Raw genomic sequence first — 27,961 nt, forward strand, 5'->3', positions numbered from 1 at the left:
TGGTACTAGGTTTCGTCTGTTGTACTTTGGTGTGATAAAGTGACGGCTGTCTGGAGTGATCCAGCTGTCGGTCCTGCTTCCACATGTCTCATTACAGTTGGCTTTTCCTCTGATCTGCCTGCGTAGGGGAAGGTCATTCTTTCCCAAGTGCTTCCTAGCCTTTTCTAAATGAAACAAATTTCTCATTTCCCTGACACCTAGAACCATCCAGATAACATAAAGAAGTTGGTTTCCAGAAGATGAAATGATCAGACTTTCTTAATTACAAATTGGGAGATGGCTTCTTCAGAAATCTGATTACAACAGCTGCACACTGGTCAGCGAAATGTCTGCTGGGTCATCCTGTTAAATGTGGAAGAGCTGCAGAAATTCTGACGTGGGTGCAGGCGGGGCTTCGTGGTGTCTGCTGTCGTTAATGGGACTTAAGGTTGGGTCTGGTGCTGCCAAAGAGTAATTGGGAGGTGTTGTGTTGTGTTTATTCTTTAATTCTTTAGCCCATAGACACTGAGGAACCAAATGACTGTTCAGATTATTGGGTTAAAAATAATCAAAGTCCCCTGCCTCCGGATTCTAAAATTCTACAGCTTTCTATTAAAAGGAAGGGGATTTATTAATATTATTTCCTAATTGGCAAACTTTTGCAGAATTGTGCAGAAACAAACATATTTGTGTTTACCTCTAACAACAGCAAATGTAGAAACTAAAATCATCAAGATTGTTTTAAAATTACATTTAGTTTTAATTGTAAAATGCCAGAGATTTTCTTTATAGCAGAAATCTCTCATGTTCACAATAGCACCAAAAATAAAACCAAAACAACCTTTGAAGAGAATTGTCATGTCACCTGGATATATTAATGCCAATAGCAGATAATTTTCTTGTGCTTTGTTAATAGGATGGCACCTATTACAATATGTATTAAAATTTTTTGAGTTTTAAAAGATGGCTGCTATTATAATACATGTCTTAAAATTATTCGAGTTTTAAAACACGATGAGTAAAGCACCCCATATATGGGTGACACGTATTGTTTTCCATAAGCCCTACACATTTTCAGCTTTTATTATCAAAGAATGTGGACTAGGAGTATCAAGTGAGGATAGGACTGAAGCATGGGGGCCCAGGTGGACAGTCTTCTGTGAAGGACACACTAATTCCTGGGGAGCCTTGCCAGCCACGTGCAGGGCCACTTTGGGTGGTCTTTTCTGAGGACAGCGACACGCAGTGTTTTACAGAAATTCAGCAGCAGAAAGACCCAGTGAGCCTGGAGAGTGGGCGCCAGGATTGGAAACCAGCCCTTCTAATGAATGGATCCTCTTGTCTGACCCTCAAGTCACTGGGTGTGTGGCCTTATCTAGGTTGTATAAACTCTGCAAACTTCATCTTCACTGTGTACAAAATGGGGAAGTGATCTCCGTTTGGCAGACATTGGCTTTGTGTGTGCAGATTAAGTCATGTTGCGTATCAAAATACAGATCCAGTCTCTGGTGTATGGTGGGTGCTCATTAGTTGCTTCTTTCCTTCCTGTCTTTATTTTAGGTAAGAACAGGCTTCATGGTTACACTCAACAGCTCCCGTTAGTATTGAGGAACTATTTTTTTTTTTCTCAAGTAATATTTCCTCCTTACATATTGGAAGTACCATTGGGTATGCTGGGCTGGCTCATTTTCCTCCCTGGTGTATTTCTAATGCTCTCATCATCTTCTCAGAATTGGATTCTTGCTTCTATGGCATCTTATCAGAATTAGAATAAAATTTAATCTTTTTAAATCATCTCTGGTTCTTTTCTGAAGAACATAATCTGACACAAAAATGACATTAGTGTTAATCTCTGTGTCTGTCCATTTTTTATATTCCCTTTGTTTTTGGCAAGCATGTGTGGTTTTAATACCATTAAATCTAAGGATACCATTTAAGAATGCTGACTGTCTGACGAGGGCTTCTGCTTGGCCATTGCTAAGCATCTGGGTCCCATTGTGATATGAATGGCGTTAGGGAGGCACAGTGCTACTCACTGGCTTTTGGAGAGGTAGCAGTTTAAGGGGTGCTTGTCAATCCTCCCGTTCCTTTATGACTGGCCATATTTGTTGCTTCTTTGGTTTATGGAGCTAAAAGCCCGCAAGCAGCAGGGCAGTGAGTCAGAAATTCTAGTGAGTGAACAAGCTGGTGGTGTGTGGATTAACTTTCCTGGGGAATCTGTCAGTGGCTGATCGTTTTCTTGCCTGTGAATACAGCTGCCTGAACTGGATGTTTAGAGCTTGCGCTGTGGATAAAGATACATTTTCATTTTTAGCGATGGCCCTCGGGGGCCTTTTTATATTTTCATTGCAGGCAGTCTTAAAGTTTTTTTGTTGTGAGCTGTGAGATTAAATATGACGACAAAAAGAATACGTGCTTTATACTCTTAATTCTCTTTATTCCCACCCATCTGTATGTCGCTTGCTTTTGAAAATTCCTTCTTTACTTCTATATTCTGTGAGCAGTGGAACTGCTATTCTTTGCAAAATGCTGGTTCAGGGTTTGCATTAACATTTGCCGCCTACAGTATGTTGTTTTCATTGCCCGTTTCCTGAAGCCTGCTTATAGAAATTGGATCACGTAGGCATTTTTAATGTTGGAATTTTACGATCTGGGTAGATATACTTTTTCTTTATCAGCCCTACACAGGCTTATTCCAGCTGCCTTCAACACGGTTCTGAAATAGTCCTAAAAAATTGCTATTTTAGTGATATGAGTCATTTTTTTCTTTCACTGTTTTCTTTTTTTTCCTCTGCTCTTATGGTTGAAAAGAGATTGTAGATCAGCTTTCTTTAATAGTGAACAAATTATAAAGAAATTAGAATGCTTAAAATAAGCATGTAGTTCCACAGCATACACCTGATGATGTGTGGGGGCTGGGCGGGCTTTGGAGTTTCATTTCACATATGCATATGATTTACACTTCTTTATAATAAGCACCCATTACTTTGAAATGTTTTTAGTTTTACTAAGTCAGACTTCATAAGATTGGAATACTGAGCCATTTTTTCTCTTTTTCTGCAAATAATTCACAAATTGTTAGATAAAATTACAATATTGATATTTATTGTAATTAAGTTAAGCCCTTTGAGAAGCGTAGGCCCTTCCTGCCTCGGGAAATTCCTTGTGCTCTCTGAAATAATTCGTTAACTGGCCCTCGTGTGACTTGACTCCATATTCTGCTGAGAAATTTTATAGTAGTGTCCTTGTGTTCCCACCACCGCAGTGACACACCTACCTGTGTTTGTGCTCAGACACCCCTCCTCGTGCCTGGAAGCTTCCCGCCCTCTCAGAGCCAGCCCTTTTCACTTCTGGTCTGTCTGCCATCTCTTCTCAGTCTTAGGACTTGCCTGTTGCCTTCAGCTCCTCTCTGCCCGGTCATGAATGTGCGTGTGTGTGTCTCTCTCTGTACTAGGTCTTTCTGGATCAGCAAATACATGTTCAGTTGACACTCCACTCTCCCCTCCAAGCCTTTGTCTCGCTGTTGCCTCTGCCTGGCTTGCTGTCCTTCCCAATTCACACGTTTGGTTCCTTCTTATCTCTCCCGTATCAGGTCATGTATCTTCCCCTCTGGAGACCTCCCCCAGTTACTGTGTTTGAAGGAGGGTGACGTCCCTGCTGTCTTCCATTATGATCTCTTCTCTCACCATCTTTTCCTTATACCATTTATGAATTGGAATTTATCTTTGTTTATATCTGTTTCCATGCACTAAAATGGCACAGGCATTGTCTTGTTTACTGTTGTTTGTAGCTCCTAGTAACCCCTCGTGTATTTTTGGGTGAATAAGTGTTTCAATGAATTAAAAGGAAAGAGTCCATAATGCCCTCACGTTTTCTGATACGGTGTATCATGGGTGGATTCTTTGTTGGGTGAACTAGATTGACCACTTTATAATGCCACATGACATGGTATTGTGATATTTATTAATTATGAACTACAAGCTACAGATTATAGGGAAATCAAAGGAAATCTGTTAAATGTTAACATATATATAAACCTTATAAACACAGTGATACTATTGAGTCATTGCTGTTTGGTTGCATCATTGCTTGTCACTTAGCTTCTGTGTATGGCAAAAAGACTGGAAAATGATTTCAGACTAAAGGACCAAGAAATGGAAAAAACATTCTTAGATCAGTCAAGGTAAAACAACATTCCTACTTTGAAAAACTTGATGCTGTGATGGAGAGCGCAACCTTCCTTATCCACAAATTTATTTAATCACTTCTGATCTTTCTCTGAGAATGTCGTGTAATTGAACATGGCTTCAGGTGTTAAAGGTGAGCACCAACAGACTATTTCCAGCAGTCTCTGCATCCGAATGATTTCTGCTCTACGTCGGTTGATCCAGTGGCCCTAGGAATGCCATCTGAGTTTACAGTTTGGTAGAGGTAATGGTCAAGGAGGATAGGAGCTGCTGTGACTTCCTTAATTGAGGCGTTAGTGGGACATGAGGAAAAAAGACCCCTTGAAATAATGTTGTTAGAAGTCCAACATAGTCATCGATTCTATTAGCTTCAAACATACGGAATTACTTAAATATTAAAAATATTTAATTATCAGAGAATATTAAATTACTCTTTGTGTTTATAACTAAAGTGATAGATAAATTTTCCATTTAATTGGAAAAACAATATTTGAATGAACCAATTTGTTATATTTAATATTTTATAAGCAATTGGATTAAAAGTAATATAGTTCATATTCTCTCCTGAATATGTATTTCTTTTTTTTTTTAAAGATTGGCGCCTGAGCTAACATCTGCTGCCAATCTTCTTTTTCTTTTTTTTTTTCCTCTTCTTCTCCCCAAAGTCCCCCAGTTCGTAGTTGTATATTCTAGCTGTCTTTCCTTCTGGTTGTGCTGTGTGGGACGCCGCCTCAGCGTGGCTTGATGAGCTGTCCATGGCCAGGATCCAAACCAGCGAAGCCCTGGGCTGCTGAAGCGGAGCACATGAACTTAACCGTGGGCTGCTGAAGCGGAGCACATGAAATTAACCACTTGGCCATGGGGCTGGCCCTGTATTTTATGTGTTTGAGAGCTGTTTTTAAATTTTTTTTTTTCAGAGACTTCCAAGATTTTTATTTTCATTAGAATGAATATGAATTATAATATTACTCTGGGACCCCAAGCTGGCAAAATTTTTATTTTCTTTTAGAGATGAATTTTTCTTATTTTGGGAACAATGGAATTTTGGTACTCACATGTTCAATATATAAAATACGGATATTATAAATTCTGACCTATAGGTATAACATGACCTATACATATTATGCCTGTCTATAGCTCTTTGAGATTATTTTCTTTATTCAATTCTCTGAGTAAAGCTTCTCTTTTTCTCTATGGATATTTGATATAAAATTGAGTTTTAGAAATTATTTCAAAGAGAGAACTAATATCCTTTGTTTCCTATGGAATTACACAAAAAGTTGTTTAGTTAAAGGAATTAATTCTTATATGAAGATGACTTCACACTGGCTGTAAAAAATTTTATTTTTTATAAGTTGATGGTGGTAGGTGTCTCTATTCATTCCTTATTATCCTCAGGGTCCTTAGTCATCTATATGAGATGAAAGGTTAGAATTAGGGCGTCTTCCCAATTACCTTGGAAGATGGTAGACTTTATTGGACCATATGGGGATTAATTTGATAACATTATTTTCTTTGCTTTTTATTTTGCGAAGATAATGGTTTCATTTTTGAAAAAGTAGTATGTTCATAGTTCCAAAATCAAACATTATACATGGATGTACAAAATAATAGTCTCGTTCCACTACTGCCTTTCAGTCACCCAGCTTTCCTCCCCCTGTGCAACCACTGTTACTAGTTTCTTGTGGATCCTTTCAAATAATACCATTCTTTTATGAGCAAATATGAAAATATATTCTCTCTTCATGTTTTATATAAATACTATCTACCACATTCTGTGCTTTGACTTTTTTTCTTTTTTGCTTAATGTAACTTGGAAATCTTTCCATATTGAAACATAAAAAGTGCCCATTTTTGAAACAGTTTAATTTCCTTTGTATAGATAGGCCATTGCCTGGTGATGGGCGTGTAGATTGTTTATGGTGTTTTGCTATTGCAAACAGTACTGCAATGAATAACCTTTGTGTGTAAGTCATTTTGCATTGAGTGTTACTTGGATAGATACCTAAAAATGAAACTGTACATTTGTGGCTTTATACAAGAGTATATATATGTGTAACTTTGATGGATGTTTCCAAACTGACCTCAGTAGATGTTGGACCAAGTGACACCCCCACCAGCACTGCCCACGAAACCACGTTTGCTCTGTTACTTCCGTTTGCAAAATGATGTTCTATAAAATCTGTTAAACTGGCTTGCTGAGAGCTGCCTTTAAAATAGTTGCCTTTGTACATTCTCTAAAGCAGAAGGCTGTTGACACAGTTGGCCAGCACGCAGGCTGAAAGTGGGCTTCCTCTCCTGTTAGGGATCGCAGGCCGTTCAACAGCTCCTTTGTCTCCAGAAGGGAAGCGTTTGGGAGGGGCGGCTTTCTTGTTGCTCTCTTGGAGTTCACTCCTGTTCTCTCACCTTCGCTCATGTGTAGATCCCTCAGACGTGCCTTACCTGCTGTTCTTCCTGGTCTCCATGTTTTCTCTCTTACTTAACTTTAATGTCTCTAATTTTTTCCTTTCCAAACCCACAAGTTATCTGGGAGCTGCGTGAGCACTAGCAGAGCTTTAAGTACAGAGGAGTGTTCAAACTTTGCAAAAAATCCATTTTTAAGTGGTAAATGTTTATTAAAATGATCGTTAGATTTTTTCTTGAGTGCAATATATTAGTAAGTTTGCCCCAATAATCTTAGTATACGTGCTGCAAAGTGAGCACTGCCCCAGTAATCTTATGGAGAAAAAATTGATAAATGCAGGTTTAAGTTTGATAAATTTTTAAACAACATTTTTGTTAGGGAAAAATAAATAAAATTCACGTAAATCAAATGAGATTTTCTGAAAGATTTTTTTCACCTTTGACATAACTTGTGCATTCTTTTCATATTTTACATCTCAGATATTTGACACATATTTTTGTTATGAACTAGAATGATCATATCCCCTGAGGAACCACCCCCCTTCTCTCTGCTCCCCTTTCTATCTCCTATTTGAGGACAACTCATTCAGTAGTTGTTCTTATTTGCATAATTTGCTAGAATGCAAATGAGTTCAGTGATGGGACAGGAAAAGAACAAGATTTTTTAAGATGAGTGGCTCCCTAAATGCTTCTTGAAAGATAGGAGTTTTATGCTCAATTCTCAATGGTAATTTGTGCACATAAGTTCTGTTATGAGCAGAATCAATAGTTTTCTTCCGTTAACGTACTGAGATGAGGTGCTGTTGTAATTTATTTCTCTGTTAACATTATTTTTCCTCTTATGCCATAGACTATACATTATATAATAGTGTAAAAACCTATTCAAAAGATTTAAACTCTCAGGAGCTATTGCAGTCTTCTTGCCAAACTTAAACATGCTGTGTTGTCCTTGGTGGCTGGGGTTCGTGGAAGACAGCTCATCGTGTTGAGATACAAGATGTGTGTCGATGGAATGGGTCTATTTGGGGGCTTGAGAATTTTGACCAACAGATGTTAGAGTCTCATTTATAACCTTTCTCATTTCATGGAGGATAACTGGCAATTTATATTCTTTTATTCTTTTCTCACCTCTTAGGACTGGGCATTCTTTCTCTTTCTTTCGTTGTTCCATCGTTATTGCCTTAGGTAAGTGTTTGAGGAGTCCTGCCTGGTCAGAATCCTCTGTATCTGGACAGAGGATTTGTTTACTCTGTAAAGCCACTGGTTTTAGATTATTCTTGTTTCCCAACTTCTAGCTCTCTCATGTTTAGGAAGTTGAGATGGTAAGGTGTTGGCATCTGCAGTTATCAAAGAAAGTATCCCAGATAGCTACAAATGCACAGATTTCCTTCTTAATATTTTCTCTTATTTGTAGCATCAAAATATAGACCAGAAGTGGTTACAGACACACGCACATACACACACACACACACGCATAGATTATAAATAAGTATTACATTAGTTATAGAGACCAAATGTGAAACTTCTAAAATTACATTTAAGTGTCTAGAAAAAACAGGATATATATCCCCACTTAAGTGTTTTTTGCCCTTCTTTGACCCATGGTTTTGGATTCCTTTATTTGTCCATTTTTCTCTCTTACACGTGGATAAAGTTGTTCTAATTTAATAAATACCATGGTTGATAAAATTTGATACAGAATTTGAGTGGCTCAGAGTACAACCTTATGGAAGAATATGGAGGTTAATACTTTACCTTGAGGCTATTTTCGTTAAAGAAGATGCAGCCTAGAAGCCTGATGCCGACGTCTTTTACCAACCAGTGATATCTTGAGTGTTATTCTTCATTTTTCCTGTTTCTTGTCTCTGTCCTTCCAATCCTGGAGATTCTCTTTCTGAACGTCTCTCCAGTCCCACTCTTTCCTCTCCATTCTCATTTCTCCTTCCCAAGTTCAGGCTGCCGTCAACTTAGGAGAGTCGTGTTGAAGCCATTCTCCCTGTCGCCTGTGTCTCCACTCAGGTCAGAGCGATGTGTGATAACTAACCCTGTGGAACACCCTTCGGGGCTTTGCCCATCCTCAGGACCACTGAGGGCGAAGCGGGTAACAGCTGCCAGCAGTCAGAGTGACCTGGGTTGGAATTTCACACCATGTGTAGGTTCAGCAAATTCCTGAAGCTTCTAAGCCTCAGATCAAGTTTCATAACTTTCTAAGACGTATTTCACAGGATTGTGAGGATTAGATGAGACAGTTCATGTAGAATGTTTTAAACAGTGCTCACACACAGGAAACGCTCAGTAAGTGCTAGTTTTGATGCTGGCGTTTTGTCATGGTTGAGTCTTCCTGGCCTTCCCTCGCTGACCGGATCCCAGCTGCTTTCCCGGGCACTCCCAGGTAGGCCAGCTCTACTGAACTCGTTCTGGTCTCCAGCTTCATTTCACCCTTGCGTCTCTGGGCCCCTGAGCATGCTGGCCGACCCTTCCCTTCTCTAAGTCCTATTCTGCTGGTCTCTAGTTGGAGGTCTCCACTCTTAGGAGATTTTTTTCCTGACGCCAGCCTCCTGTAGCCTGGGATCTTAACGCACTCCTGCCTCCGCCAAAACCCGAGTAAGGTGTGCATAGCAGTTTCTTACTCTGTTTCCATCGTAGCGCTTCCCACGGTTCATTTTAGTTGTGTGTCTTTCTCTTTTAATGAGGGCGTGGCCCATAGCTATTTCTCAGGGAGTTTGTTTGTTTTTGAGGGAGCCGTGTCTCAACTTCTGGTGCATTAGATCTCTTTCCCAACATTTGCATGTAAGCTTACTGTACTCTCAGTGAATACATCTGTAATTGCGAGGGGCTATCCATCTGCTTGTAATTTGTGTATCTAAAACTGTTCTTCTCTTAAAACATTTTTATAGCAAGCATTTTGATAAAAAGGTATCTTATTTCCATAGATAGTATCTCTTTCCTTACACTGAGTGTTAAACTTTTCAGGATCTCTTCTAGATTAAATTGGAGAAAGTTTGAGGGGAGGGCAAGGAATGTTAGATTCTATCAGCAGAAATCTAGGCTTTTGGACTTACTCATATTTGAAGTCCCTGGGGAAAGCAATTTTCCTGAGAACTTTGTATTTTAATAATAAACAGACCCAATTCAGTAATACTTTCATAAACTTTTGGCTGAGACTTCAGCATTAATGTCCTGAACTCTTAGAAACATATTTTTGTAGGTCGGCCAAGAAAAATATGTTTCAATTCAAATAAAAATAACGTGTTTGTTATTTTAAAGAGATTTTTCCATTGAGCTGTGTGTTAAACTTTTTGCTAATCTAGTTGTCTAGTATTGGACATGACGTAGGCAATGATTTGGTGTTTTTTCTGTGGCTCAATATAATGACTATTTGAATTTAAAAATTTTCAGTTTTGACTTGGGGGTAAGTTGTGTTAGTATGTATGTTATTATTTAACAGTTAACTTTTATTATACATTTTGTTGTAGATTTCAATAGAAGAATGGATCCTAGGTCTTATTTTTAAAAATATATTGGAAGTGGTAACTAAAATATGCGAAGAGTTCTTATTGATGGTGAAAGTGTTTTCTTGTGCAGCTTTTCTCCGCTGTTCGTAAGGGGCTTACCAGCCACGTTGAATCTGATGCACTCTGGAAGGCTTCCTCTTGGCTTCTCTGATGTTCTGTATCTAAGCTGACTCGTTATATTATTTATAGAAATGTCTGCCTTTTGCTCAGCCTGTGTGTGCGGGCCATTTCTCTAGATGGGATTTTATATGCTTTTCCGCGGTGGGACCTTTTAGTTTCTGTTCCCTTCCCTCCAGGCTTGTGCCTGCCTACTAAAGCTAGCTGATTCCTTCTGTCTAGATGTCTTTGAATGATCTTTATATGCTTTCTCCCGAGTGGAGGCAATATGAGTTGAACTCCTTGTTCTGGACCTGACTCTGCATCCACCTGTGCAACACACCGTGGCCTCTGTATGCCAGAATGACCTCACCCCCTGGGAAATTGTGCATAGCTAATTTCCAAATGTTTCCCAGACCTAGAAAATTCTGTAATTGTCTCCGATTTTCTTATTTCTTGTAATTTTGCTATGGGTCTCACAGGCTTCAAATTTGTCTTTCTTCTCCTCCTTCATGTTTTATCTGTTGCCAGGTGTACCGTATCTTCTACTTTTACTCTTGCACACATGTCTTTCTCCTTTCATAGTACCTGTTCTCATTTCAGCCATACTCCTTTTGAATGGACTGATGTCACATTTGACTCCCTCTACTATCTGTTCCTTCTTTAGTCAGTTCCGCATATTCCTATTTGCTTAATCTTTCCAACTACGGCTTGCATTGCATCACCCCCAAGTTTAAAAGCATGAAGAAACTCCATGCTGCACTCTGATTTAAAATTAAACTTGTCAGCTTGGTGTCCTCTGCACTCTGCAGTCCGAATCCCAAGTGAACTTTCTCAGGCCTCATCTCCTGCCACAATCTCACATGTACATCCTATGCTCCATTGGGCCACTGTTCCTTCCTTTTAAATAAGTATTCTGTTCCTTCTGCTTGAGATGCCCCCCCCCCACCTGCTTTTTGAATTAGCAGTGTGTCATTAATGCCTTAATTCAATCTCTGATCACATGTGTGTTGGCTGCTTACTCTAAGACAATACTATGCTTGAAAATGGGGTGGCTCGACCAGGGATGTTGGTCAGATGGACCAAGATTGAATCTTAGTTCCTCCTTCTGAGCTGGAATCTTGAGTGAGCTCCTCCATCTCTAGTTTCTTAGAGGAGCAGAACCAGGATTGAAATGGTCACTTAATGAAAACTAATATTCCAAAGTTTCTCTTGAACAAAAGGAGTGTGATAAAATTTTGAGGAAATCTGAGTCATTTATTTCAGTTAATGATCTTTCCACAACATACCAATCAGTTTTTATCACACAACTCAGACGTTATTTTCATTCTATTGAGTAAAAGAGGTTCTGGTGCTATCGCTGTGTGTAGCACCCTATGAGGACATGATCATATGCCCACAGTTAGAAGGCTTAGATTTGATTCCCTCTCTGAGAGATTTCTTAGCCTTACATCTCTGAGCCACCATTTTCTCCTCTGGACAATTGGGCAAATTACCTCTCTTCCTAATACAGTTGTTCAGAGCTTTAATGATCATACCATAGTGGTTAACATTTTATGCTGTCAATCCAGAAAAAGTTTCGTATCTGTTGCCTTTAGCTGTGTGACCTTGGTCACGTTGATTTGACTCTTTCCTGTTTCAATTTTCTTATTTGTAAAATGGTAGATAATAGAACCTATCTCATTGACTTTTGTAAGGATTAGATAAAATCGTGTAGCTCAATATTCAATAAATTTTGGTTATTTTAATTACATAATCTGCTAATCAAAACCTAAGATAAAATTTATTGTTACTCTCTGCCACTCACCCTGTCCTGGTGATTGCAATAAACTTTTGATAGTTATGTTCTATCATTAGGAACTCAACTTGCTTCTTATCTTTAAATATAAGGCCTTGTTGGATAGAATAATAAGCAAATTACATACAACCATCTATTCTACTGTCAAAGATTCTAGATTATGAGGGGTAGTTGGGAGACGTTCTTCCTCAATCAGGCTTCCTGTCTTGAAGGTTGGGACACTCATGGAGATGCACTGGGGGATGGTTTTACTGCCTGAAGCCATGTTTTTGCAGGAGCCTTGGTCTGTTTGCTCTCCCTCGTAGCTATCTCTCGTTGCCATGGTATGTTCCAACTCTCTATCCAGCTGTCCCTTGCTTCCACATGCCAATACAGCGTATTTGACTGTTTCTTCCTTCCTGTGCCATACAGTTGCCAACTGCCCCCCCCAACTGCCCACCCCACCCCATTGTCCCTTCCTAACCTCTACATGGCTGGGATCACTCTCATTCTGCTCCCCTTCATGGTTATGACTAGTCTTTTAATTAGAACTTATGAGGGCCTCCTCCGTTCAAAGTAACGTGAGGTACATTTGCAAAGAGGAGCATTCTTTGAACATGAATATTTACGATTAAATTTTGGTTCCAAAGCCAGTTTTTCTATAGTTGAAAATATAATACTAAATTTTCCCTTTTGTTTTTGTTCAGTTAAACGTTTCTATAGTATTGACTATACAGGTATTGGTACTGAGTATTGACCTAAATAATTCCACCCCTGGTCTTAGATACCTTCTAGTGCATTGGGTCAGCAGAGGACTGGAATCACTGTGTGCCTGTGATGAAGCAACAGAGATGGGTGAAAAGTATGATGTGAACATTTCAGTGGATGTGACAGTTGGCCAGATATTCAGGGACTCTACCCAAAAACAGTAGGACACTTTGGATAAATAGATATTCACTTTGGGTATCGAAGGATTACAGTGGTAACATGGTAGAGCCAGGTTACAGAAACACGAAAGTAGAGGGAATTTTTGTTGGTAAGTAATCTGGTGTATTGAGGATTTAGGGTTCATGTGTGGACAAGATGGATACTAGAATTTAAATTGGGTCCCGAATGTGAAAGTATACAAATATATAATATGCAGAGACAATATTGATGATGGAAAAAAGGGGTCAAGTCTGTCACATTGGTTCAAAATACATGTTTCTTTAACTATTAAAATATACTGAAGATGGATTTGAGAAGAGAAAGCCCAGAAGAGGATAAGAAATAATGTCCTGAACCCAGACTGTTGCAGTGGAGATGGAAAGAATAAATTTGATAGATATTAGGAGGAAGAATCAATTGGTCTTGTTAATAATCAAGATGTGATTTTCTATGATCGAGACATTAAAAATGGCTCAAAACACTTTCAGTAGAGCAGAGGGACATGCACCAGATTTCGAGGGGGTTGAGGAACAAATGGGAGGTATAGAACTTGGAATACTAGGAGAAACAAAAGGGAGGTGTTTTGTTTTGTTTTTTCAAATGATAGACCGGATTGTTGCCTAGTTGCCTGCTAATGGGAAGAAGCCATTGCTCATTTGATAGGACTGTGCTCAAAATGTAAAGTTAAGAGAACCTTGATATCCTTGCATTAATAAGCCAAATTTCATCATGCTTCATATTTGATTAGTTCCTTCTGGAGTCTTTCAAAGACCTTTCTGGTTTCCACTGACCTAAATGGTTTTGTGTTACTGGAATGTATCTTGTTGTCTATTTCTTCCAACAAATTACTATGAATATATTAAATAACATTGGTCTTGATTCTTATCCCAAGGGATTCTGACTATTAAAATCTCTGTTTATGCTAAGGGACTCTTTGTGTTTATTTGGTAGAAAACATGACATGGCTGGTGATTTTCTTTTTTACCCTTTGCATGCATTGCTCTGTGTAATGCGATGATGGAACTGCTTATCATCAAATTTTAGCTTCTTTCTTCTATTGTTTTTCTGCTCTTAGGTAAAATGGTAATGTATAAATCATTATACCTTATGGTATATAACACTTGCAAATATAGAACTATATATGAGCTTCAAAATAAAAGGGAATTTAAAGGTTAATCTTCAATCTGTGGTGAGCTGCTTTTTGCTAGAATAATATTGCTTAGGGACTTCCTACGAATAAGTAGATAAAAATTGGACCACAGTTTTATGGTTTCTTTTCAATTTCCCATGTGATTATAAATTTGCCAGGTTGTTAATATTTGAACTGTAATAACGATTCTGTGAATTACAAAAACATCATTGTGATTTTAAGGTGGTCTGGAAAACTTGAGTAATTGTTATATAACTTAACTTCTTAATACTCCAGTTCTCATAAAAACAATTTTAATAATAACAAAAGCATGGACTGGCTTTATTTTTTTTAACCCTGAGAGTTAGTGTGTCTGTGTCAGTGTGTATGTGCATCTCTGTTTTGTATTTAGTTACGGTAACTTTTGGTTAATGATAATTACAAGAGCTACCATTTCTTGAATTTTATTCTGCTAAATGTTTTTTTAAAGTATGGGCTCATTTATTTAATGTATTTTTTATTGAGATATAGTTGACATATAACATTGTGTATGTTTAAGTTGTACTAAATGTTGATTTAGTACATTTACGTTTTGCAGTGCGGTTAGCATTGTAGTGTTAGCTAACATCGGTATCAAGTCACATAATTATCATTTCTTTTTTTGTGATGAGAACAATTAAAACCTAGTTTCTTAGCACCTTTGAATTTTCTTATACGATATAATCACTATGCTGTTCATGAGATCCCAGTGCTAAGCTCTTTATATACATTTTCCTTATACAGAACCTATGAGGTCAAGTTGAGCATTATTATTCCCATTTTCTGAAGGAGAAACATGAATCTTAAAAGTCATATAACTTGCTAAGGGTCTCATGGTAAATAAACACTTTGCGTTCAAATCTAGGTCTTTCTAGCTCTAAAACCCATGCTATTACCTAGTTTACTAAAACTGCATAGACAAAGATAGACTCTCTGTAAACTGAGATTCCTGGGGGTGGGATGGGCGTCCCTGGATGTGTTCTGGGAAGTCTGCGAGGTCTGTCCCTTGACTCTGCAGGCTCTGTTAGGATCTTTGCTCTGGTCCTCTGCCTGGAATGCTCTCTCCCCAGACATCTTGTTTAACTCTCCCCAGTCTTTCAAATCTTTGCTGGAATCTCACCTTCTCACCGGGACTTTCCTAACCTCTATTTACAACTTGAACTTGTTACCCTGGGCACGTCCCCACTTTCCCACCTGCTCCATTCTCAGTTCCCCTTACCTCATTGAATAGAATATTTAATTGCACTTTTTTACATACATATAGTTTTCTTGTTTCTTATATTTATTGTATATTTTCTGTCCCTACCTATTAAAACGTTAGTTTTAGGAGGGCAAAAATATTGTCTGTTTTGTTCACTCACATGTCCCAAACTCCTAGGACAGTGCCTGGAATGTCATAGGCATTCACTTGTTGAATAAATAAATAAGTGGATAGATGGATGAGAGCTCCCTGAATTCCTAAGGAAGATATCTTGTTTTATGAGTTTAGTCCTGGGGAAAGGCTTCAGCGTTTTTATCAGGTTCTCATTTGTCAAACTCAACCCACTGTCTACCCCAAGGGGTAGTGATTCGTATGCTCATAAAATGAATTTAAAAAAAAAAACTTGGAAATGAAAATAGTAACTGGAAAAGATATCTACACCCGCATGTTCATTGGTCATTATTCACAATGGCCAAGACTTGGAAGCAATCTAAGTGTCCATTGATGGATGAATGGATAAAGAAGATGTGGTATATACATACAATGGAATACTACTCAGCCATTAAAAAAAAAAGATGAAATCTTGCCATTTTCAATAACATGGATGGACCTTGAGGGTATTATGCTGGGTGAAATAAGTCAGAGAAGGACAAATACCATATGATATCACTTATATGTGGAATCTAAAAACAAACAAAAAAACTCCCCAAAAGATGAATTCGTAGATACAGAGAACAGATTGGTGGTGCCAGAGACAGCTGGGTGGGGGTTGGGCAAAATGGGTGAAGGTGGTGCAAAGGTGCACATTTCCAGTTATGAAAGAAATAAGTCCTGGGATGTAATGGTCACAATGTGGGTGACTGTTAATAATACTCTATTGTGTATTTGAATGTTACTAAGAAAGTAGATCTTAAAAGTTCTCATCACAAGAAAAAAAATTTGTATCAATGTGTGATGATGTTAACTAGACTTATGGTGATCATTTTGCAATATATACAAATATTGAATAATGTACATCTGTCTGAAACTAATATAATGTTCTATGTCAATTATGTCTCAAATAAACCATGGATACCAGGTTTTCTGCTGTATATGAATCATAGAAATTGATAATATTAAGAACTAGTATATACTAGTTCAGTTTAAACTTTTTCTTGGGATTGTTTTAAAAGATAAATTGTGTTTTTCATTTTAAAATTATGAAATCATGATCATGGGCCATGTGGTCATCTGTTTCATTCTCTTGACAATCATACACGCTTGTTTGGCTATCTGTCTCCCACACGTGGACTGGTTGTTAAAGTTAAATGCTATCATCATTTAATAAAACAAGTAGGAATAAAAATTCCTTTTCACTTTAGCATATTGGCTTAATGAAGCTCTTTTGTTCTAAAAATTTTTTTGACTTATTTTCAAAGAAAATGAAAGAGTAATTGTCATTTTATAAATGGATGCTACCCTCACTAGGAATCATGGGAATGCAAATGAAAATATTGATTTTTTTGGCTATAGTCTAGCAAAAATTAAAAATACTTGTAATAGAAAATATTCTCAAGGATGTGGCCCTGTAAGCACACTCATGCATTGTGGATTGGAATGTAATTGATGAAGGCTTTCTGAAAGTGATTCGGGCAATATCTGTTCTTTGATTGTAAAATTTTACTGATGGGAATACAACCCTCAGAAATGTTTGCACATGGACAAGTGTGTTAATGGTTGCAGTAGTAGAATACTGGAAACAAGCTACTGTTGTCCATTAATGGAAGAGTGGCTATATCCATTATATTTGTACTATGGGATATTCTGTAGAAGTTAAAACAACTGAGGTAAAAATATCTGTAAGGTATTGAAAGGTTTCCAAGACATGTTGTTAAGTGAAAAGAACATGTTTCATAGAGCATATATAATGTTTCATTTCATATAAAAACTATACCAGAGTATGTGGACATGTCATGTATATGCAGTCATGGAAAGGGAGCCAGAGGGATGGTTTCCAAATTGCCACCATGATGAATTCTACAGAGGGGACTTGGAATAGAATCCTGGAGGTGAAATGAGCCGTCCCTATTTTATTCTAGAGTTTAGCGCTAGTTTAATCTGCTATGAGATGACTTAAACATGGGGAAACACTCCCTATGACACCCCCTGTAACATCCCAAAAAATTACTGAAGAGACGCGTACACTGCCAAACTTGGGGCTTGGTTTCCCTTGCTCGAGGATGTTTCTTTGCATTACTTCTCTCCCATTCTTCTCTCAACACTCATCTGCTTTAAAATTTACTTGATGATCAATTTTAAATTAATAATTTAATATTAAAAAATTATCATGTATTTTTCATATTCGATTTTATAAAGGCATAGTGTCTTTTATTGAGCAGTTTAACGCACTCTCAAGGGACAAGGTTGGAATCACTTGTCCTCTGAAAATGGAACACGACCAGATAAATGTCTTCATGTCTAATGCCATGATTTGAAAGTGGTCACTCAGGAAAGACTCATAGATTTCCAAAACAGATGAATTTTCTGAAGAACAGTAATCATGGGTGTTTAAATGGACCTTTAATTTATTTGCTCCCATTTATGAGACAAAAGATTAAGTCTGGTAGAGTAGGAGTTATTTCATGTTCCCATTAGGAAGGTGGACGATGTCCACAATGAAGAATCCATAGGAGGCCCCATCTGGGCACTTCATATGTTCAAGAGTTTCATGATAGACACTAAAAATTTACACTTTAACTCTCAAAGTTTATCATTCATCCGTCTAGCATGTAGAATTGGTTTTTTTCAGAATTAGTCCATCCAAAACTTTGAAAATGTACAATTATGAAATAGATTTAGTTTTATAGAGTTAAGAAAAACTTTTATAAGTGTGCTTCTACTGAACAAAAATTATATTTATTCTTTACAATTTGATTTGGACTTCCTTTGCTGTTTTCCACATACTCTGAAAATGAAACTTTCTTCTTTCTAGATTGGTCACTGCGCATGTCCCTACATGGGAAATTTTATAAAATCACATTGCAATTTTGTAAACCTAGGGTATTTTTATTAGTACTGTATTGAAAAGTACCTGTGGAATCTCTGGGCCTGAATTTCTAATCTTTTGCAATTTAATTTCTCTCTCTCTCTCTCTCTTTTTTTTTTTTTTGGTGAGACATCAGAAAAGCTGCACAGAAATCAATGCAGTTGGTAATAGGAAACCATTAAGATATATGCTCCCATCAGTTCTTACAAAAATTTTTCTAAATTCCAAATTAACCTAGATAGTTGAATTCCATTTTCTATTTTTGAAAATCATTCATTCTTGTCAAGTCACCTTTAAGAATATATATGGCAACTTAATCTCAATGGTTCAAAAATAAAGCATATTATTAGAGAGTAGACAGATGTTAGCAGTTAGTGCATTTAGGTGTATTGACTGTGTTTATTCAATTTTCTGTAGGTTTGAAATTTTTCAAAATAAAAATTTTGGGAAAAAGGAAATTATATGTAATCCAAGTTCTTTTCATTTTCTTTAAAATGGCAAAGTAAACTCATTCTTGTGAATGTGACCATTGCAGCTCATGAAGTAAAAAATATTTCACAGACCCACCTTACGATCTTTATTTGAGGAATATAAGGTCACAAAACTCAGGTGCTGTTTCATCTATAACCACTTCTATTTGTTGATAGTCTCACATTCTGCATTCTAGCTGCAAGAAATGGATGTTGATGTTCATATCTGTCAGGGTCCGGCCATGTTTTCATTTTTGCGTTGCATTACGTTGTTACCTGAGTAACCTGGTGCCTCCCAGGACACTCGAGTCAGGACCCGAGTTAGATTTGGGAGTGGAAGATGCCGGGGGAGAGCCTGGCCTTATGCACGCTTAATGAATGGCTGAGTCTGCTCCCTGGAAGGCCTTCTTGTCTCTGCAGGCTGCCTTCTTCTGGCCTCGTTTTCACCAGGGAGCTCTTGTTGCTTATTTAAGACGGTCTCTGCAGCATCTCCCCTGCCCTGCTTCTACATGTGTGAAGTGTCGCAGGAGGGGGTTGTGCTCCTGGACCCCTGTCCACAGTGCCTCCAGCCCAGCTATGTCTGCTCAGAGCACATCTGGCTGCGAGATAACAGGAGGCTGCTTGTGGGTGCTCTGCTCCTTCCCTGCCTGTGACACCTATTTTGTAAACTCTGTTTTGCATTTACCCCTGTGGTGCTGGGAATGTGCATGTTTGCACATTTTACAGGCCGCCTGCCCTGCTGTCAAGGAGCTCTCCATTGAGTATGGTAGATTTACCTGTGCGCACTTCATTCAGTGGATTGATAGCTGTGTGACAAACGGTGGATTACTTAACCACTCTGAGCTGCAATTCTCTGTTTGTGGACTAGAAATGGCACATTTATAGGGCCTGGCACATTCATGAAGGTGCTGAACGTTATTACCATTCTTAATAGATGTTTTCTTTCTTCCTACCCATTTTTATCCTCTGAGATAATTGCTCCATATGCAGTTCTTTTCAGTGTTTAACTAAAATGTCCATAAGATAACATAAAATGCTTTGTTCAAAATGTATGCACCTAACAGGTTAATTATTAAACACTGAAAAGCACTTTTATGCTCAAGGCCACTGCTTTTAGGTGCCTGCTGAAGGGGAGAGATGGGCTGAAATGCCGCCTGTGCTCTGTACCCTGATGCGGGATCGGTGAGCCGAGGAGTCGAAAGAAAGATTTCTTAGACTCTTAAGATCTGGCAGTAGTGCTCTTTTATTTAGAGAATAGTGTAGCATGGGGACAGGACCCATGGGCAGTCAGAGCTTCTGCTGCCGCTGCTTCTGCTGCCCCTGCTGGCATGGGGACAGGGCCCATGGGCAGGCAGAGCAGCTGCTGCTGCCCCCACTGGCATGGGGACAAGACCCATGGGCAGGCAGAGCTGGTGCGTGGGGACAGGACCCATGGGCAGTCAGAGCTCCTGCTGCTGCCCCGAGTTGAGGGTTAGGGCTAAATTTAAGGCATAGGTATGTGATTCATCTCTTTACAAGACAAAGGAAAGAACATGAAAAAAAGTTAAAATGGTATCAGTGCAGGTGGGGTCTGGTCATTGGGTGATCCCATGACTTTTAGACAAGAATCAAATCGGATTAAGTAAAGGTTAGAAAGGTTAGACGCCACCACCCTAAACCAGTTACATGAGATTGCCAGACAGCAACCAACTTAAGTTCTTGCCTTCCCCATTAAGAGCTTCTAGGGACAAGGTCATCTCTCCTCTTCTTCCTGGTACAGAGAGGGAGGCACCTTTTACGGATAGAGATTTACCTTACAAATGAAATGTGTCCCAACAAGGGCAAGTTCCATTCCCCAGAGCCTCCTTCCCTGTCCCAGTTTATCGAAAGCAATCAGCCCAAAACAATCCTGATGCCAAAGAGACATATCCTGGGGTGGCCAATTTCAGGTCCCTACAAGGTCATCCCCCCTTCCTTCACAAACGCAAATGTCTCTCAGAAGGGCAAGCAAAATTCCAGTCCTCGGAGCCTGCCTCTCATCCACAGTTTTAAAAGTAACCAGCCTAAAATCCTCATCATACCCCACCTGTGAACCCTCCTGGGGACACTTGTCTCTGGTCTCACTGGGTGTCACAGAGGTGACGCAATGCCCTGCAGTCTCTGAACCCCTTTCTAATGGGCCTTTTATGCAATTCAAGGTCAGCTTTATTTTTAATTTTTTTTGAGGAAGATTAGCCCTGAGCTAACTGCTGCCAATCCTCCTCTTTTTACTGAGGAAGACTGGCCCTGAGTTAACATCCGTGCCCATCTTCCTCTACTTTATATGTGGGATGCCTACCACAGCATGGCTTGCCACCCGGTGCCATGTCTGCACCTGGGATCCGAACCGGCGAACCCCAGGCCACCGAAGCGGAATGTCTGCGCTTAACCGCTGCACCACCGGGCTAGCCTCTCAAGGTCAGTTTTAGATAAGAATTGTTCTTTGCTGTTAGGGTGGTGGTGGTTATAAATTGATTGGTTGATAGTTCTTTTGTTAGTTGGTTCAAATAAGATGTAAACATCTGATATATGAGTATCCCTATTAGGATATAAAACAAAACTCAGCAATAATCTGGCCAGGTATGATTAAGTGTCAAAAGGAGTGCTGATACTTGATATTATTGATTTTCTTTATTTATTAGTCTTCTGAGAACTCTTTCCTTTCTTTTTAATGGTGCTCAACACCCCTTCGGTGATCATTCACAGAGCTGGCTCCTGCCTGGTGGTGCATCTGTCTTCCCACGTTTGTGTTCAGTGACGTTATGTCAGTGGCTTGAAATCTGCCAGTGGCGGTGTGTTTGTATTGTGGGGGATGGGAATTGGCCACCCCAAGGTATGTCTCTTTGGCATGAGGATTATTTGGGGCTGGTTACTTTTAATAAACTGCTGACAGGAAAGAAACTCTGAAAAGCAGAGTTTACTTACCCTTTAAGAAACATTTACATTGTAAAGGAAATCTCCATCTGTAAAGATGTCTCCCTCTCTATACCAGGAAGGAGGGATGACCTTATCTCTAGAAACTCTTATCAATGCAGAAGGCAAGGACTTAAATCTGTGTGATAACCTGACCCTTGTTTACTGTGCTTGTCTGGTGACCTCCTATAACTGCCTCCCCCCACCCCCAACATCCTCCTTTGTCTTTAGCTGAAGATGATATTTAAGGTGGTGGCTTCGGCCATTTTGGAGAGTTGCCCAGCTTGCCTGAGCCTCTCCCATGTATACATGTTATAAAGCTCTGTTTAATTTTCTCCTGTTATTCTGTGTCATGTGAATTTAATTCCTTCTCAGGCCAGAAGAACCTGCAGTGGGTAGAGGAAATGTCTTCCTCCTCTATAGTATCACAGGTGTGGGCAAACTCTCCAAATCTGGTCTTTCCCCCTTTTTCTGGAGAGCCAGTTGTTAGGCAGTTATCCGTGCTCTCCTGGTTGAATTCCGTCTTCACTCCAGTTCCTAGGAGTCGTTGGCATTCCTCCACGTCACTACTTTGACAGTCTATTCATTGCACCGAGTTTTGTCTTTAACCCGAGTGATTGAACTCCCAGTTTTCCCAGATGCGTTTCCGTGTGTCTGTGTCCCCCTGCTTTCCTTGCCCACCCTCACCTCCTCTCCCTGGGCCCCAGGACAGTTGTGATTTGGGGGGATGTTTGGGTCAATCTATCTTCTCAGGCTACATTTCCCGGTGCTTTCTTAGTGACATTGCTTCAATAGAAACCCCAGGATTTGGACCTGAGGATGTGATTGAAAACTGACCCTTTCCAACTTAACAGTTCTTTCAGAGAAGCCAGGCAGGGCCCAGTGTTCTTCTGGGTGTTTTATTGTTAATGGTGAGTTCTAAGTCCGTCGGGAAGACACCTGGGCTGGGTTAGGACTCTCCTTAGGCGTGTGGAGTACAATATACATGCTTCTGTTTTTAAAATACAATTTGGATCTTAATGGCATTCTTTACACTGTTAGAAGAAGTGCAGTCTGAAACTGCACGTCCCTTTGAGCTAGTCAAGTACGTTTGATTCACTACTTTGAGCTTTGCAGCTCATTACTAGTGTCACAAATTTTCACATGGTTTAGTGATTCTCTTGAGAAGTTGAAATTTTATTAATATTGGACTTGCTGAACTCAAGAATATTTATAGGCACAAAAAATCCCCCCACAATCCCATTTGTACAAAGAGTTCTCAGATGTAGAGGTGGTTTTCAAAGCGATAGAGAACCGAGATGAAGCAGGGTGGCCCAAAGAGGAGTGGGTTTCACATTTAATGTCCAAGGGACGGCCAGGGCTGGAGAAACACAGCCCGCTGGTAAGATCCCTGAGTCAGGCAATTAGGGATCACAGAGAGAAAGAAGAATCAGGATGAAAGAGCTATGAGACTAAATTAAGAAATTGCCTAATGACAGATTCAGGATTTTGAATGGAAAATAGTATTTGGTATTCAAAAGATTTCTCCAGTAAGGGAAAAAAAAGGTAGCCCTGGCCTTGAAAAGCTCATCTGAATAACAAAGGCTGAGCTGACTTACAGGCAAGTGTGAAAGGCTCTCAATGTACTTCCCTTTTCTTTGTCTTTGAAGATTTGGCACATTGTTCCTACACATTAAACACGTCAGCACTCTGGAGTCCTGGTGTTAAATGGGTAGGTGTTGTGGCTTTTAAAAAATATACTTACTGTCCAGTATTTTAAAAGTTATTTTAGTTTGTTCTTAGTTACACAGTCTGTTTTCCACCAAACCGAAGTATTGTCTGATAAACTCTGTTTTCAGGAGAGGAGATTCCCGCTACTGGTAGTCCAGTTCAACCTGGTCTGTTACTTGGAGAACAAATAAGCAGACAAGTTGATCCTCTTTTATCTGAACATTTCAGGAGTAAATACTTCAAGAGTAAACCAGTTTCCATCCCTGAGTATAACCTAAATAAATATTTCAAAGCTTTTATTTTTGTAACTGGAAGTAACTAGTATCTGTTGTGTTTTATATTTTTTATTTGCCCTATATATCATTTATGCAATCATTTTATACTAAAAATTGTAGTAAGTCTCTTACTCTGAAGCATCTCTTTCTAGTAAATATTGATAAGACAATCTTTCATATAAAATGAGCTGGAGTTTTTTAGTCCATTTGCAAATCATGAATTCTGGATTTAATTATATCCCAAGGGAACAACCTGAGGAAACCAAAAGTACTGACATAATTGGATCAAATTGTGTAATCAAAAGCAAATGATATGGTTATTAAATCTAGGGAAATGATTTCCCAGCATTTAATTCATTTCTCTGATTCAAGAAATTTTAGTAATAAGTGTGTTGAAATGGACATTTTAAGCAATCACCACTGCTAAATAGTTCTTTCCTCCAACTGGTTTTGGTTGGAAATATTTTTAAAGGTTACACCTTAGAGCAGATAGTTGATATCTTTTGGGACATGAGTGAGAGCAAAGGTGGCAGAAAGTGAAGTGTAGGTCCCTATGAAACCCAGAAGGAAAGCAATGAAAGGGGCAAATTGCTTTCGTAAAGTACTGTTCTGTTGTATCGCCACCTCCGTTTTACATAAAATGAAGGCGAACCATAAATTGGTAATATCTATGTGTCAGCTAAGATTAATATTACCAGTGTATAAAGATTTTGTTAAAATACCTAGAAGACAATAAGGTCCTGATAAATATAGAAGTGAGATGAATAGATAAATCACCAAGAGTATATGTGACCAGTTCACAAACAGACTCACTAGTAATCTTAAATTCAAATAGAATAGCAACAAGGCCTCTTGCTGGTCAGATTAAATAAGGCATGTGTGTGTATGAGGGTGTAGGTGGGTATTGGGGCAGCCTGTCAAGAGCCGAGAACGGTCTAAGATTTTATCCTATTTGCAAGCTAACAGCCTGCCACGGTTTCGTGGATGTTGACAGAAGACATGAGACTTCCGGGTCAGAGATGAAAGATTTCATTCCTTTCAGCCCAGCAAGCAGCACAAGCATCAGCAGATTTGGTTCAATACCCCTCACCCCCAGGACCCAGAGAAATGTTGCCAGTGGGCCCAGAAGGAGGCCTGCACGCTCTGTGGGTTATGTTGTATGAGAGGAGCCCTGAGCTTAAGGAAACTGGAATCTTTGACAGTGGGCAGTAAGATGGCTGGGAGGGAGATGCTCTCTCTATTCTCATGATATGCAAATATGCAAGAGTCTGGTGGAGAACTGCTTTCCAGTACAAACAATAAAAGCTGTGCAATGGACAGTTCAATGTGAGACTGGTCACCGCATCAGTTGGTTTGGTCCTTTTAAAAAGTAATTTGGTGCTAAGTACCTTAGGATGAGCATGTCATTTGAAACAGTCTAAGTATTGAAATGTTTTTATTTAGAAATCCATCATTCTTGGAGTTTTCAAAAGTGCTATGGTAAATGAATTGATGAAATATTAAATCATTAGAAGTGGTTTCTGTAAAATTTGAGATAAAATGATACAGTAATTAAAATATTTACACTTTATTACTATTACTGTGTAAACAAAGAAAACCTATATGATTTCAAAAAACTGGAAGGAAATACCAAAGGTAAGGTGGAAAAGATAGAAATCGTCTCCTACCAGGACAGTGTTGTCTTAGAGAGCACGGCATACTTGATCGCTGTCACCACACTTTGGTTCCATGTGAGAAAGAAGACAGACTTGTTTTAAAAACCAAATGTTACGTTATAAATCAAGTTTTAGTTTCCTTTTATTTATGTAGAAGGCAGTGTTGAACGCCTCCTTATCACTTAGTTATGAGGCAGTGTTCCAAGTATTTTACATTAATTAACTCATTTGATCCTCAGTAGATACCATTATTCTTCCTAGTTAACAAATGAGTAAACTGAGGCACAGAAGTTACACGCTTTGTCAAAATCATTCTGCAGGAAGAATCCTTGTTTTTAACCAACAGGCTAAGGTGCCATACCAAATATGACACATTAAATACTTTAGAGTATTTATTTAATATTTTAATTTTTGTTTGGCATTTTTATCACTTGCTTGGCATTAAGGACAATGCAACAATACATAGCTAATTAGTTGTATTAATGTTACTCTAAATTTATTATAAAATTTTGAACCATGATTTGAGCATTCAAGCTAATTATCATTGCCCCGTACCTTGTGTCAAACATATACTAGCTTTCATTTTATTTGAGAGAACACAATCTCTTGATCCCCAGGAGGTCTACCGACTGGCTTTGTCTTCGTTAAATTCAGCTAGAAAATTGAGTGAAAGCGAGATTCTTTTTTGAAAGCTATTTACTTTATCGAAGGCATTTACTGGTTTCAACTAAGTTAATGACTACATTGCATTTATGAAATTATAATATTGCATTGGAAAGTAATAAACCAGTGCAAATTCTACTATATGTTTACATGAGTGGATTTTGATATAGGACCCATGTGTTGCTCTTTACTTGTTTATTAACAATTTAAAATAATGATGTGTGGAACTTTGGGGCCTGCAAAATGTTTTCTTAATAAGCCCTTCAAAATTAGTAATGGTGAGATATGTATTTATCATTGAAGGGAAAGGGGCGAAAGTATCTCGCTCGGTCCCTGGTGAAAGCCCTGTTAGGGTTTGTGGACCACAGAGCCCAGCGATGGATTTGCGAAGCGACTCTTGCTCATTCTTATCTCATTCTTTCTTTGATTCTGTTTAATTGAAACTTCTTGTAATTATCTAATTTATTTGATATGGCATTTTACCAGTCTTTCTCTCATCTTAAACTCTTCTGCCATCCAGAATACTACCCCGAAACACTGATTTTTAAAAAATCTCTCTGTTTGGTTTCTGGGACTGATTGAATATGATCTTCATCAACGTCAGTGAGCAGTCCAGTCTTTCTATGTCCCTAGACTGTCCTGTTTTCTTTCCAGGCCCTCCATTCTTTGCAGAGTCACTTTTCAGAGAAATTATAATGTAGTGATATTATGTAATAAGAGTAATTTGTAACATTAAAAAAACTATAAAAATAGCCTTTATTTCTAAAAGATTTTATGCTCATTGTAAAAATACTTAATGTTCTAAAGACGGAGTAAAAATCAGTTGTAATCCTGCCGCCCACAAAGAACCACTGGTGAGATCTCCTGATGTTCATTATTTGTGTTTCTCCTGAAATGAAAATTTGCACAAAAATATTTTAATAGTAATTCTCACTGTATGTGAAAGTACATTTATTTTATGTTCAGAATTTAATGTTTACAACATAAATTTTATTATATTTTCCTTTCTCCCAGATCCTGGCCTTAGTGCTAACTAGTTGGCTAGGGTCGTATTTATTACTTAATATTTCTGGGTTACTCTTTTCTGAGTGAAGCAGAGTGAAAAAAACATGGTGAAACTGAGGAACCACAGACCTTGATGCAATTCAAAGTCCTGGCTCTGCCACTGCAGAGAAACATAAACTCTTTTTTTCTAGGCCTAACTTCTTCATAATAAGAATTGCTACCTTGTTGGGAGGATTAAATGAAAGAGTGTATTTACACTTTGTGGTGTGTTCTAGATTTTAGTAAAATTGGTTCTTCCTCTTTTCGCTAAAAGTTTTATTTTTACATACAAGGTGCTTTTTGGGTAAGTAATATCCATGGGTCCATCACAACAAGCTGAGGAGGTGGATAAAGGTGTTGTTCCCTTTATTCAGATGCAGAGAGCAGGGCTTGGTGAGATGGGTAAGGGCAGGGCAGAGGCTGAGCTCATCCCCACACCAGTTCTTGGTTAAACTTCTGCACGTGCTGGTGGCTCCAGCATAGCTGTAGATAGAATGTCATGTGGAGTGCTCAGTAAACCTAATTAAGGAATGTTTTGCGCGTCAACAACACAGTTTTATTATCCAAACTACATTGTGCTCAGATCATTGGGAACTTGTCACGTGGTTATGTTGCTCATTTATGTTTGTGATGAGGATTTTTAGGCTGCTTAATTTTAAAATGGTTTATGATGAGGATTTTTAGGCTGGTTAGTTTTAAAACTACAGATGAGATTCAGGCTCCAAGGAGTGGAATTTGTTTGCCCCTTTGTTGGGAGACATTTACATTTCTAAGGGAAACCTCTATCTGTGAAGTTGCCTCCCTCTCTGTGCCAGGAAGAAGGGGGGGATGGTCTTATCTCTAGAAGCTCTTAATCAATGCCAGAGGCAAGAACTTAAGTTGGTTACTGTCTGGCAACCTCCTGTAACTGACCCCCACCCCCACCCCCCCCCCCC

The 27,961-nt window shown here is 38.7% G+C and overlaps 1 protein-coding gene across 19 annotated transcripts in view; it reads left to right on the top strand.

The window, feature by feature from the left end:
* The window catches only part of PARD3 (par-3 family cell polarity regulator), a 518,486-nt gene that overhangs the window by 216,085 nt on the left and 274,440 nt on the right, over nt 1–27,961 (top strand). Inside the window, exon 1 of one of the 19 annotated variants that reach the window (XM_046679520.1) lies at nt 7,735–7,754. The exons of the other annotated variants lie outside the window; for them this stretch is intronic. The gene's annotated coding sequence lies outside the window, so the exon portion shown is untranslated. Of the gene's footprint in view, nt 1–7,734; nt 7,755–27,961 lie in introns of those variants that run through there. 19 annotated transcript variants of the gene reach the window in all.

This window comes from Equus quagga, chromosome 12, assembly GCF_021613505.1.
Source record: "Equus quagga isolate Etosha38 chromosome 12, UCLA_HA_Equagga_1.0, whole genome shotgun sequence".
Lineage (NCBI taxonomy): Eukaryota > Metazoa > Chordata > Mammalia > Perissodactyla > Equidae > Equus > Equus quagga.